A 12,210-nucleotide genomic window follows, 5' to 3' on the forward strand; every position below is an offset into this window, starting at 1 on the left:
ATCAATACAAATTATGAAACTTCACAAAATAAGCAGATTGTAATAAAATAATAACATTTTAATAAAATAAAATAGAATAAAAGAGAGAATAATGATCAGCAATAAAATGTTGATTAAATAAAACTTGGAAAATCTCTCAATGAATCCAGTAAAAATGTTTGATTTTCAGCATGTATGTAGTCAGAGATGTCCTGAAGTCAAATATATCAGGATCATTGACAGGAATTATTTTTTATTTTTTTTCCAGCAACTCAAAAATCTAAGAATAAAAACATTTCCCTCACAAATGAGTGGTATTTTCTTTTTAATCCATAAGGGACATGTAATGCTGGTGAATATAATCCAATCAATCTTATTTCTCGGATATGACGTCACATTACTCAGACTACCACAATAAAAGCTGTAACTTCCTTCTACCTCCTCATAGACTCAGATGGAGCAAATATATCGATTCTGGCATTAAAACATCTATTTCAAAATCGTTACATATACATATGTGAATCAATCTCGCTGCTGCTGCTGCCTGAATAACTGAAATGATCTCCACATCTGATCTCTGAACTGTGGTGGATTTATATTTCCCCATCTTGCAAAACCTTGCGGACTTCATGTTAACCCCCCGCCCCCCTCCCCCAGGTGGGGAACTGAGAAAGAGGAAGTGTTGGCGTGTGCCGTATATATAAGGGACTTCTCTGAATGCGAGCTGTGAGTTTAGAGGAAGAGGAATCAAGAAGTTCTTCTCGGTGAACGATGTTTCTTTAAAATGTTTTTTAGATGCTGCTAATCTTCCTCTTTTTGCTGTTTGCAGCTGTATGTGGCTGCTCTTCACATTCTGCTGTTTTATGAGGAATGAACTACGCTGCTTCTTCTACTGTCTTCTCAACGTACTGCTGATTCTTCTATGGACACAGATTGAGTAAGTACTGATGTCAAAAGTTACAGTGATGTTCTCCGTTGTGATGGACTTATGATGAAATGATGTGTTAAAGAGACTGCTGATGTGTAAAGCTGCAGCTCAGTCTGGTTTGAATCCAAGAGAACTTGTTTCCTGTGTGTGAAGCTGAAACTATTAGATGATTAATCATTTAGTTGATTGACAGAAAATCAATCTGCAGCTATTTTCATGAGCGATTAATAATATAAGTTGGTCGGTATTTTCTTTTAACGCTAACCAGCGTGACTACAGTTAGGTTGTTCGTACGGAGTGCGAGACTAACTTTACTCCGAGCACGTTTCCTTGTTCATAAACAGACATCGTGTGAATGTTTAAATGTGATTATATTATCAGTCTTTAAGGGGACAGTTCTTAACTAACGCTCCACTTTACAGAAAGGTCAGAGGTCAAGGTCAGCTGACTGAACCGTAGAAAATAATCTATTTCACTCATTCAGTTCCGAATCACAGTTACCCTTTCATTCTTATCATCGGTATTATAATTATATCCTCCGCCAAAGGCCGAAGGCCTAGGAAGGAGGATATGTTTTCACCGGCGTTGGTTCGTCTGTTTGTTATCTGTTAGCAGGATTACTCCAAACGTCCGTGATGGATTTGAATGAAACCTTTTGGAGGGGTGGGGTGTGGCACAATGAACAATCTGGATTATGATCCGGATTCAGGAATATTTTTAAGCCAGATCATTAAGACCACAGAGTATAACACATGCGCAATGTAACTGATGACACGTTGATGACGCGTGACCCCGCCTCCTTCTGAGAGTTACACAGAAACACACCGTGTTAGTAAGAAGCCGACCGCCTCACGGTGCCGCCAGCTGTGAGCTGGGATCTGGTTTTAAAGTCAGGCACCTTGGAGGAGGTCTGCGCTCTCCGAGTGCTATTCCAGTTTTATTATTATTATTGTTTGTGGTGCAGATTCACAGACAAGGTCATTTATTTTATGTATGATGTCTGTTGATATGAAGATATGATGTTACCCAACATCTCTATACATCCGAGATATTTAAACTGATTAGTGTAATGTGGACAGATGTACGTACAGATGTTTTATTGTGCCATGCTTGAGGTTGATTTGATTTGTCACAGTGTATAATATATATAGCTGTACAGAGAGCTTTATTGGTATTAATTTAGCCGTTTTGGCACGTCACCTAAGATAGTAGGACTAAACATGAAACATAGATGAGCAGGTAAGATTTAAAGCCCAAGCAATGAAAATCTACAGTACAGCACTTAATGGGCCTCAGAGGTACACCTGCTGCTAACTGTGTTTAAATGACCCAGAATTACTGAAAATGAAAGTTAAACCTTTCTATTCTTAAGATCACCAAAGCAGGAATTAAGAAATAATTCATCAGATGGCATAAAATCCAAATAATGAAAAAAATAATGAATGTGTCAGAAGAGGTCAAGAAGCCACCGGCTTATACAACAGACCTTAAGGAGAAAACAAACAACAACAAAAAAGGATAAAAGAAAACTAAGCTAATGTAATTTAGAAAAATACGACAAAAATATTGACAACCAGAAGCTCATGAAATGAGCAGAAAAAGAAACCAATCGGTTGACAACAATCAAATAAAAACAAATAAATATAGAGATCAAATATATTTTATATACGCGTTGTGTTATTTATAGGAAGACAGTTTTCATGCTGTTGAGGAAAAGCAGAAAGAAATGGTGACGGTAGTTGTGTTGCATGTTGCTCATCGGTTTCATCGTTAAAGGTTCGATAGCTTTTAGAAGCTTCTGTATAATAAACACGTGCAGGAACCTCGTCTAGTCTGTTTTTAAACATTCTTCAGTCACATCTGGTCACACGGCTCATACGTAGAGGAAACACACACACACACTGAGTCCTTGTTAAAAAGAAATCCCTCCGTTAATAAGACAAACACACACCAGAGGTCTTTCTACAGGAGACGCTCATCTGTGAACGTTTCCGTCGCTGAATGTATTCGGCTTTAATTTCTTTATTTGAAGAATGTTCAAGAGGTAAAATTAACCTGCTGAGTCGAAGTCTAAAACAACAGCGACGTACGTAGAGCCACATCTGCTGCCAGATACAGCTGCTGTGCGTGTGCGTGTGTGCGTGTGTGTGTGTGAGCAAGTGCATGTGAACACACCACAGGATGTTAGCTTAGCCACTCAGCACTGTTCCTGCACAGCCGACACATTTATTACTACCCCGGGCTGCACTCTGAACGGCTAAAATTACCCCGACTTCATGCTCGGGATCTGCTCGGATTCAGAACTGTGAATTGTTCTTGATGATCTCCATCTATGCCTGATCTCTACAGGCATAGAGTTATTGTATTTTAAGGTTGTTAATTGTTGAATTACACAAGGTGTGTTTGATTCGTCTTGTTGTTTCTGGAAGCGTATATCGTTGAGCTGTCTGGGCGGAGTTCAGTTAAAAGTGATGGGAGGTTTCCTCTTCATGGTATATACCCGCCGTCACGCTGTGAAAACCACAACATGTTTCTGTGCTGAACCACAGTCTGTTTTTACTTATTCTAAAAAGAATCATTAAGCAAGCTGCTTACTTACTTAAGATAATGTAATAGTTATGCTACAGCTGCTGATTTTGAGTGTTTTCTCACAATCTCAAATATCTCTGAAGTCCAATCCTGCACAGTAATCTAAACCCAGTGGTTCTCTAGCTTTATGAGGAGTCGTCCACCAGACCAGTCCGTGCACACTGCAGCAGCTGAAGTCAATATGACATATATGGCTTTTGTGCATTTTGTCAGTGTGAACACACCAGACTGTACTTACTCTCTGCCTTCCTTCAATAAGCCAACAATGACCTGGAGACACACAGACCATGTCTATGTTTTTATCGCTTAACAAGCTACCAAGACTGTGATATTTGACTTTATGGAGAGGCGATGGAGCACATGGGACCTTATTTCAGTGAGAGACAAATCTTTTTATGATCCCGTTTGAATTGCGCCATGAATCACACATTGGATGTTTGTCATTCAAAAGATAATTTTGCAAGTCCAGAAAGTCTCAGTTCGTCGTAGTATCATTTAGAAACCGCTCAGTGAACTACATCTGTCGTCTCGGACAATATACGTCAGCAACACTAGCTATCCCACTGAGCAAAGACACGTCCAAAAGACATAAATTTAACGTCTCTGTCGACGTCCAAAGACGTCCACTGAGGAGCCAGAATGAACGTTTTTGCGACGTCTTTTTTAAACGTCTTTTTAATGTTTAAGTATTGATGTCAACCTGAGTTGCACGTCCTCAGACGTCCAAAAAGGCCCCTAACCAGACGTTCAAATATTGAACCCAACTTGCATGTCCACCAGATGTACACAAGTGGGTCTGGACTGACGTCACATGTTTGCTGAGCTAACTTGGCTATGTTCCACGCACAGATGAGCCGTTATCTGACCTGATGTGTTTTATCCAGCGTCTCCTGGTCTTTTCATCAGCCGGGAAGAGAGAGAACGGACGAGACCCGTTGCTGGTGTGAGTTCATCCCAGTAAGAAACACACAGACATCGTAGCTTCAGAGAGAGAGACGTCAGCGACGCGACGTTTGGGTGTGTCGTCTTTCTAATGACGTATTTTCAGTCTGATACTTCAACAGTTTTACAACAAACTGAGACTTTCTTGACTTGCAAAGTTAAGTCTTTTAAATTGACAAACATCATATGTGTGAATCACGGAGCAATTAAAACAGGATCGAACTAAATTATTTGTTTCTCGCGGTTCATATTTTTTCGGAAATAAGGTCCCATGGTGGGACTTTGTCTCTTTATAGCCTCCAAAGTGTGAAGTGAATTAAAATCAGCCATGTATTTAAAGTTTCTGTGAGGAACTTTGAACTCGTTAGGACTGGTTTCAAAGCACCAGAGTTCCTTTAGTAAACGAGACCATCAGCGATTTGTCGTTGGAGACTGTCAGACCCCGCTGCAGTAAAATGAGAGGTTTTCTAAAGGGACTCTGGAGCTGGGAAACAATACGGCTTTTGTCCACAGGGAGCGCCACAATCAACACAAACCTAAAGTTCCTCGTAGTAACTTTAAGTACTCAAATATCTGAATATATTCAACTTCTGAATTCATCCATGTGCAACGTTTGGGGAAGACATTTCTGCTGTGTTGAGATTATTATGCATTCAGTGTGTTTGTGTGCAGTAACTCCTAATGAGGTCGAGCAGCGCAGGAGGTTCAGCGGCAGGATGAAGAAGCATTTTTATGGCCGTTTGTAAACTGAAACACATGTTAGTGTTATTCAGAGAGTGTGTGTGAGTGTGTGTGTGTGAGTGTGTGTGTGTGAGTGTGTGTGTGTGTGTGTGTTGACGGTGTCTCTTCAAAGGATCCACACCCTCATATCTCCCTCTCTACTACTCTCTACTCTCTCTCTGTCTGTCAAAGGAGCCATTGTGCATGCTTAGCTAATATTAGGCTGTGTGAGTACGAGAGAGAGAGAGAAGTTGTGTTGTGCATTTTAAATTTCAACACACAGGCCTGTTTCCTTTGGCGGAAGTTACCGTGTTCCTGCATCCACTCAGAGCTGCTTCAGTATCATCAGCACATCGTGCACCGACTGACCGTCAGCTCATAAACGGACTCCGTTTCTAGTCATCGCTGTATTTTGAAGAATGCAAACTGTGTTTTCTGAGTGTGAAAATGCCAACCGTAAGCCACACAAAACCAAGGAGGGGTTTTCCATTACAGTCCCCCCCCCCCTCCCTCCGGCTGGTCTCACATCTGCAGTAGAGAGTCGGTGTCGTTTCATCACTGCTGCAGGAAATGAGTCGATGTGCTGCTATACTCTCGATATCCGGATCCAAAACGGTGAAAGCGAGTCTCTGAACATCCTGAGTAAGTAAGTATCCCTCAGCACACGGAGCAATAGAGGCGGTTCAGTCAGGGAGGAGGCCAAACAGAAACATCTGTAGTCGTCGGCACAGTGGGGAACATGTGATGTGCATTTGGCTTTAAATCTGCCAGCCTCACCGGAGAACTTCTCTTTGTGAGCGACGTTTTAAACTTCTTATTTAGCCTCAACTGAAATATGACTTTTAACGGTTATTGATGGATTGTGTCTAAGTGACTTAAGCTGGTTCACAAATCTAAATAATGACCTACTTTTCTCTGCTTGGGGGTCTTTGGGCTGTTGGTCACACTGAGCAAACACATTGGAGGATCTGTAGACGTGCGATGAGCATTTATTATCAGAGGAAGTGGCAGTAATCATCATATCTTTTAGAGTTTGTGCTGATTTAATTTTACGGTATGGTCCAGTCGTTTCCATCCTTCTGTATCTCTACTCTCAGCTGTCACCTCCTAGAAAGTCGTGACACAAACGGACACAGCACATCCTAGTTAATGTCAATAACCACGATCAGAATAGAATTAAATGCAAAAGCAGTTTTCCTTTGAAGAGTGTATGTACATATAAAAATGCAGGAATATGCACAGCAAAGTGCTTTACATTAGCCACACACTAGTCCTCCCAGATCTTATCGATCACACCTCCTCTGTCTTCACTATGAAATCCTGCAGACATCATAAACATCCACAGCCTCCATGAAGAGTGTAGCGTGTTTAAGCTCTAATACTGACGCACGTTGTCCTGTTTATTGGCTCTCTCTCAGTGTTGAAGCTTATTTTCTGTGGCTTTCCTCCATCGTGGTCTACACGGGGAAATTATTGAATATTAACGGTAAACAGCTTATCTTTAATAAGACATTAACTGACTCATGAATTATTATTATTATGTGGGGCATTCTGCATTAGGGTTAGGTTAGTCTGTGAAGGTCACGGCTGATATAATGGAGGTTATTTTACTCACCAGCATCACAGAGGCACTTTGGAAAACCTCTTGTGAAATCTACACGAGTTCACGTTTATATCTAGTGAACAGAATACCAGCTGAAATAATATTATTGGCATCTTCAGGACTTCTACTTAAAGTGTCTCTGTGAGGCTGAACTAATGCACAGCGATGCCTTTAGCTAAATGCTACCAATAGCATGACAACATGCTGGCAGTTAACAGACTTAATAAACTGATTAAGAAGGCCGGCTCCGTAATTGGCTGCAAACCTGACACCTTTGACGTTGTGGTGGAGAGGAGGACACCATGATGGATCATCCTGACCAGCCTGTCCACCACCTGCTGGACAGACAGCAGAGCTCCTTCTCTAACAGATTCAGCTTCACTGTCACAAGAATACAGGAAATCTGTCCTGCTCAGAGCGGTAACTCTCTACAACACCTCACCTCTTTCTAACAGACAACTCTCAGCTTCATAGTTTCTGTTCTCAGCCACACCTCGCTCTGTTTTGCTCCTTCAGTAACCTTTCACATGCTGAATCTGCACATCGGTACAGCATACTACCTCATTAGTTTTTATTTAACACCATAAAAAGGGTAACAAATTTGCACCCTTTACTATTATATATAGTCTCTTATCCCATGTTTATATTTAGTTTAGTGCTGATATTTAATATTTAATCTTGATTAATCTTGATTAATCACACATTTTTTATCTGTTCTAAATGCACCTTAAAGGGAGATTTGTCAAGTATTTAATCCTCTTATCAACATGGGATTGGACAAATATGCTGCTTTATGTAAATGTATGTATATATTTATTATTGTAAATTAGGGATGCTCATTTTGACAAAAATTCTTAACCGATAACCGACCCTCCGACGCCTCTTAAGGTGGACTGTTAAGGTGGATCAGCTTTTCTCCTTAAAGAGACGAGCCAATCATAACATGGCAAACTGCAGCCCAACAGCCAACAACAGCTGTCAGTGTGTCAGTGTGTTGACTTGACTATGACTTGCCCCAAACTGCATGTGATGATCATAAAGTGGGCATGTCTGTAAAGGGGAGACTCGTGGGTACCCATAGAACCCATTTACATTCACTGACCTGGAGGTCAGAGGTCAAGGGACCCCTTTGGAAATGGACATGACAGTTTTTCCTCTCCAACATTTAGTGTAAGTTTGGAGCGTTATTTAACCTCCTTCATGACCAGCTAGTCTGACATGGTTGGTACCAATGGATTCATCAGGTTCTATAGTTTACTATGATACCAGTATCTTCACTCTAGCTTTAAAACTGAGTCCGCTACAACCTTCAAAATTGCAAGAAATTAGTGGCGTTAAAATGAATTTGCGTTAACACGTTATCGCATTAACTTTGACAGCCCTAATTTGATACGTGATAGTAGTTTTGTGTATTCTAATATATACTTTATATTGTGTATTCTATATATATTTAGTGTTGGTATGTATATTTACTGTTCCTGTGCATTGCCTAAATAACATGCTGCTGTTAGTATTCTAACTAACTTGAGTTTATATATGGTTATATAGTTTATATCTATACCACTCAGAAATATTCCTCAAATGTGCTCTTGGCATGTTCCTCATGATAATTCTTTCTAACCTCTTAGTAAACACGTTGATGGTATTTGACTTTAGGTAGTCGATGTTATTATAAATGTTACACCACCTCAGGTCCAGTTTTGGTTTTGCAGAGCTGTGAAGAGCTGGTTTGGATTTGAGTGTTCAGACCTGAGTTAACGTCTCACACGTTGGTGTCATGTAAGAACAGAGGCCTGCAGACCTTGGTTTGTGATCTCGGTTGAGTTCAGCAGAAGAGGTGAAAGGAGGACGCTGTGATCAGATGGAAACTAGTTGAGTTCAGACGAAGAGAGAAAGACAAAATCTCGTTGAGACGTTGAAGGTGACGAACACGCAGAGATTAGATGATGACAGGTCACTGAGACGGAGAAAAGAAGATGGGGGATGCAAGGACGAAGGTTGAGACGGTGCGAATAGATGAAGAGAGCGAGCGTTAGGAGGAAGGAAGAGAAGGAAAGGTGATGGACTGATGCAGTGTGAGGGAGAACGAGGGAGTGATGCACGGTTGAGTGACAGAAAGTGAGAGGGAGGAGGAGGAGAACGTCACAATATATAGTGGAGATGCGGAGGTATCATCATCCTCCCGGCGGCCGGATGGCTGCGGTGCTGGAGCCGCGTGGTGACTTCCTGTTTGTCAGCAGCATACAGGAAGTAAGAGGCCCCTGGAGGATGGTCTGACTGTGTGTGTGACTTAGAATGAAGCTCGAGGCCGAGCTGTGTGAGGGGAAATGGCTGATTAGGGTGTGAACTGTGTAATATGCTTGATATTGTTTCATGGCGTTCTACCTGACCTAACCTCGATGATCTTAGTGCACTTAGTCCTCAAAGACAGAACCGGTTAAAGTTACATAAAGGAACTTTTAACTTGTTATGAAACTGTCTCAGTTTAATCCTGATGCCTCTACATGACCTACATGAGTAAACAAGATCATCAGCGAGAAGAGTTTTAGATGTTTCTATATAGTTATTCTTCACGCCTGTGACTGTCATCGGTGTCCGGTTCCCTGTGAAATCAGATAAAGCGATTTATGCTCGGAAACACAAACGCTGTTGTTCACAGGGAACGCCAAAATCAACAGAAAATAAAAGTTCCTCGTAGTAACTTTAGATGAATGCTGTAGAACTGATCCAACGGGCCGGTAGCTGCAGGTGAGAGAGAAATATGATTGACAGGTTCATTTATCAGGTTCGGTTTATCACAGTTGTCAATGAGCACGACATTGTTTCTATGATGCATCTATGTAGTCACTATTCCACCGTGTTTGTGTGTTTCTTTGATACCTTAAAGCTTCTGATCTCAACCCTTTTATAAAATGGATGATAGAAAAGTCCCTAAACATCTATTCTGAGTTGTTGGTGTTGTTGGGTGTATCAGACCATGCAGTTTAGATGGGGAAGTGACTCTTCTCATGTCAGTAATCTGGTTTAGCAGACTGTTTAACTTGTATATAGATTCATCTTTTAGGTCTTTAAATGCAGGTTGTGTTTTTAGTATTTCTAATCAGTGTTTTTTGCATGCAGATAGTTTGGTTATATTTCCTGCCTGCGGTGCCGGTCGACTTCACGTCCTTTTTCAGTATTGCCAGTTGATTTGTTGCTTGACTTGTGTTGCAATCTCCAGTTTAAAAATCACATATTGTAACAAATAATAATGACATTCATAAAATCAGAAGATGAATAATGCAGTAAGGGTTTCGATTTATACTCTTGATACTCTTGCATCTGCTCGGTTCCACACAGAATCAGTCAGATCAGAAACCTGCTGTGACAGTGATGTGTCTCAGGTACTCTTTAAGCTCGTCTGAAGTCTGGGTTTGTGTCAGCTGGTTAAAGCTGCACTCAAGTAATGTGATATTGTGCCAACAATGATCACTCTTTGTCACCGTTAGTTTCATGACGGTGGGACACAAACTAATAATGAGAAAGTACAAGTTCAGCCTCACATGTAGGAGGACATATCCTGCTCTGTCGTGGCTCTTCATTGCACCTTATTTGAGTTAGTCCAGAGTATTTTTGCAGAAGCATCTCGTCGAGTGAAGCTTTAAAAATGATAAGAAAAGCACCAATTCCCAACCCGGCTTTAAGACCGAAAGGTAACCGAGCATCTTTCCTGCTCTGCACATTACACCGGTGCATTGTGTGATAGTTTGTAAGTAAAGAGTATCGGTCCTTGATAAACTGAACTCCAGATCTACTGCATGTTTTAGGGAACCAAACACTCAAGTTCCTGTTAAACAAAACATTTATTATTTACGAGTCTGTTATTTCCTGTGAACTGATCGGAGGAATTACATTTAGATTGTTTCTGTTCAGACTATGTCTACAGTATCTGTACTATCAGTCCCTCCAGTGTTTCACTTGACAAGACTTTGTTTGAAATCCCTGAAATTTCTCAATGAAAAATGATCGAATACTTACTTATACTCTATTTTATCAACGACCACCGTTTTATGCATAAAAAATAATTAATTTCAGAACCTCAAAATCAAGCCACGATGTCAACAGAAGGAAAGAGACTCCTCTTTCTCCTCCCCTTTCCTTTCTTCTCCCTATAACTTGCCTTCTCAGGTACTGTAGACTGGCTGCGTTCCAAATGACATACTGTTTATTTTTACTGAACGCTGAAATAAATACGAGATTAGTTTGACTGATATTTCGATTGCGATGTGATTGATGAATGTTATTCTCATTTTCATTGAAAAACATATTAAAGTGATTATGATTATATGATCTATACCAAACAAAGATGTTTTCTTAAGTCTGTAGAATATGATGTGAAGGTCAGGACATCTCTGCAGCACGACTATATTAAATTTAAAATAGTATTTTAAAACACATTTTGCCTTGAACAAATATTGCGTAGACCGTATCACGATTTAGATAATATTCCAGATTAATTGTGCAGCTCTAGTACATACAGTACTGCAATCACAAGTACATACTGTTGCATGCGGTATGTAATGTATACAGTTGGGACATACTACTTCAACATCAAATTACACCTTGAACTGTGACCCTCTTGCTCATACAGTATATCTGCTGTGCAGAGGATTGTGGGTCAGATTAACCAGAAAAGCGTGCTGGCTGATGTAGTAAGACATCCTGGTGTTATTGGCATAATGCATTTGACATACTATGTATTGGGACATACAAAATCTTTTTCTGGCATACTAAATGGTATGGTGGTATGATGAGGGATCGCCTCGCTTCTCAGAATTGGACGCTTGATTGGCTGCCATTAGACACTAGACATCTGATTGGACGAACGCCTTCCCTCGTCAGGCTCGTTTGGAAACTTTCTTCCCTTATTTCATGAAAACAGATCACCGAAATGTGTTTCTGAAGACATTTTATGTAGAAATAAGCCACAAAGTTGCTAAATCTATCTTTCATATTAGCCGAGACCTCAACTTTATGCAAATGAGGAGCGGCCAACGTGACGCCCGTCTCTCGAATCACGCTGCCACGCTACCAGAATGCATTGCACGGCTGCTTATATAGACAATGCCTGGGAACCGTGGAAGGGAGGGAGCCTGTGGACTCGTACCAATAGGCTGAGATCCCCGTCAATCAAGCAAAACAATTCTGAAACGTGACACCAAGACACATTTAAGGAAGTGAAATTAACTACTGACCGCTGCTTCCTGTGGATGGTTTTATCCCGTCACTTCAAAACAAGGAGATGCATCTAGCAGCCATGAGAGGAAATGCAGCTTATTTACTGCTATTAACTGAAGATGAGCTGCACACTAAACAGCATGAGAACCTCTGCTTGTCTCTGGAGGACTCTGAGAACCTGGGGGACGCCCTGGAACCGTCTCAAGGACCTCAGACTGATCTCTTTTATTGA

The 12,210-nt window shown here is 40.8% G+C and overlaps 1 protein-coding gene across 6 annotated transcripts in view; it reads left to right on the plus strand.

Annotated features, from left to right (window-relative positions):
- LOC141774614 (WAS/WASL-interacting protein family member 1-like) overlaps positions 1–12,210 on the plus strand; it is a 34,446-nt gene that overhangs the window by 11,892 nt on the left and 10,344 nt on the right. For 2 of the 6 annotated variants that reach the window (XM_074647405.1, XM_074647406.1), the window contains exon 2: positions 809–916. The exons of 3 other annotated variants lie outside the window; for them this stretch is intronic. The gene's annotated coding sequence lies outside the window, so the exon portion shown is untranslated. Of the gene's footprint in view, positions 1–808; positions 917–5,671; positions 5,805–12,210 lie in introns of those variants that run through there. One more of the 6 variants, XM_074647407.1, reaches the window with a different exon arrangement.

Source organism: Sebastes fasciatus, chromosome 9 (genome assembly GCF_043250625.1).
Source record: "Sebastes fasciatus isolate fSebFas1 chromosome 9, fSebFas1.pri, whole genome shotgun sequence".
Taxonomy (NCBI): domain Eukaryota; kingdom Metazoa; phylum Chordata; class Actinopteri; order Perciformes; family Sebastidae; genus Sebastes; species Sebastes fasciatus.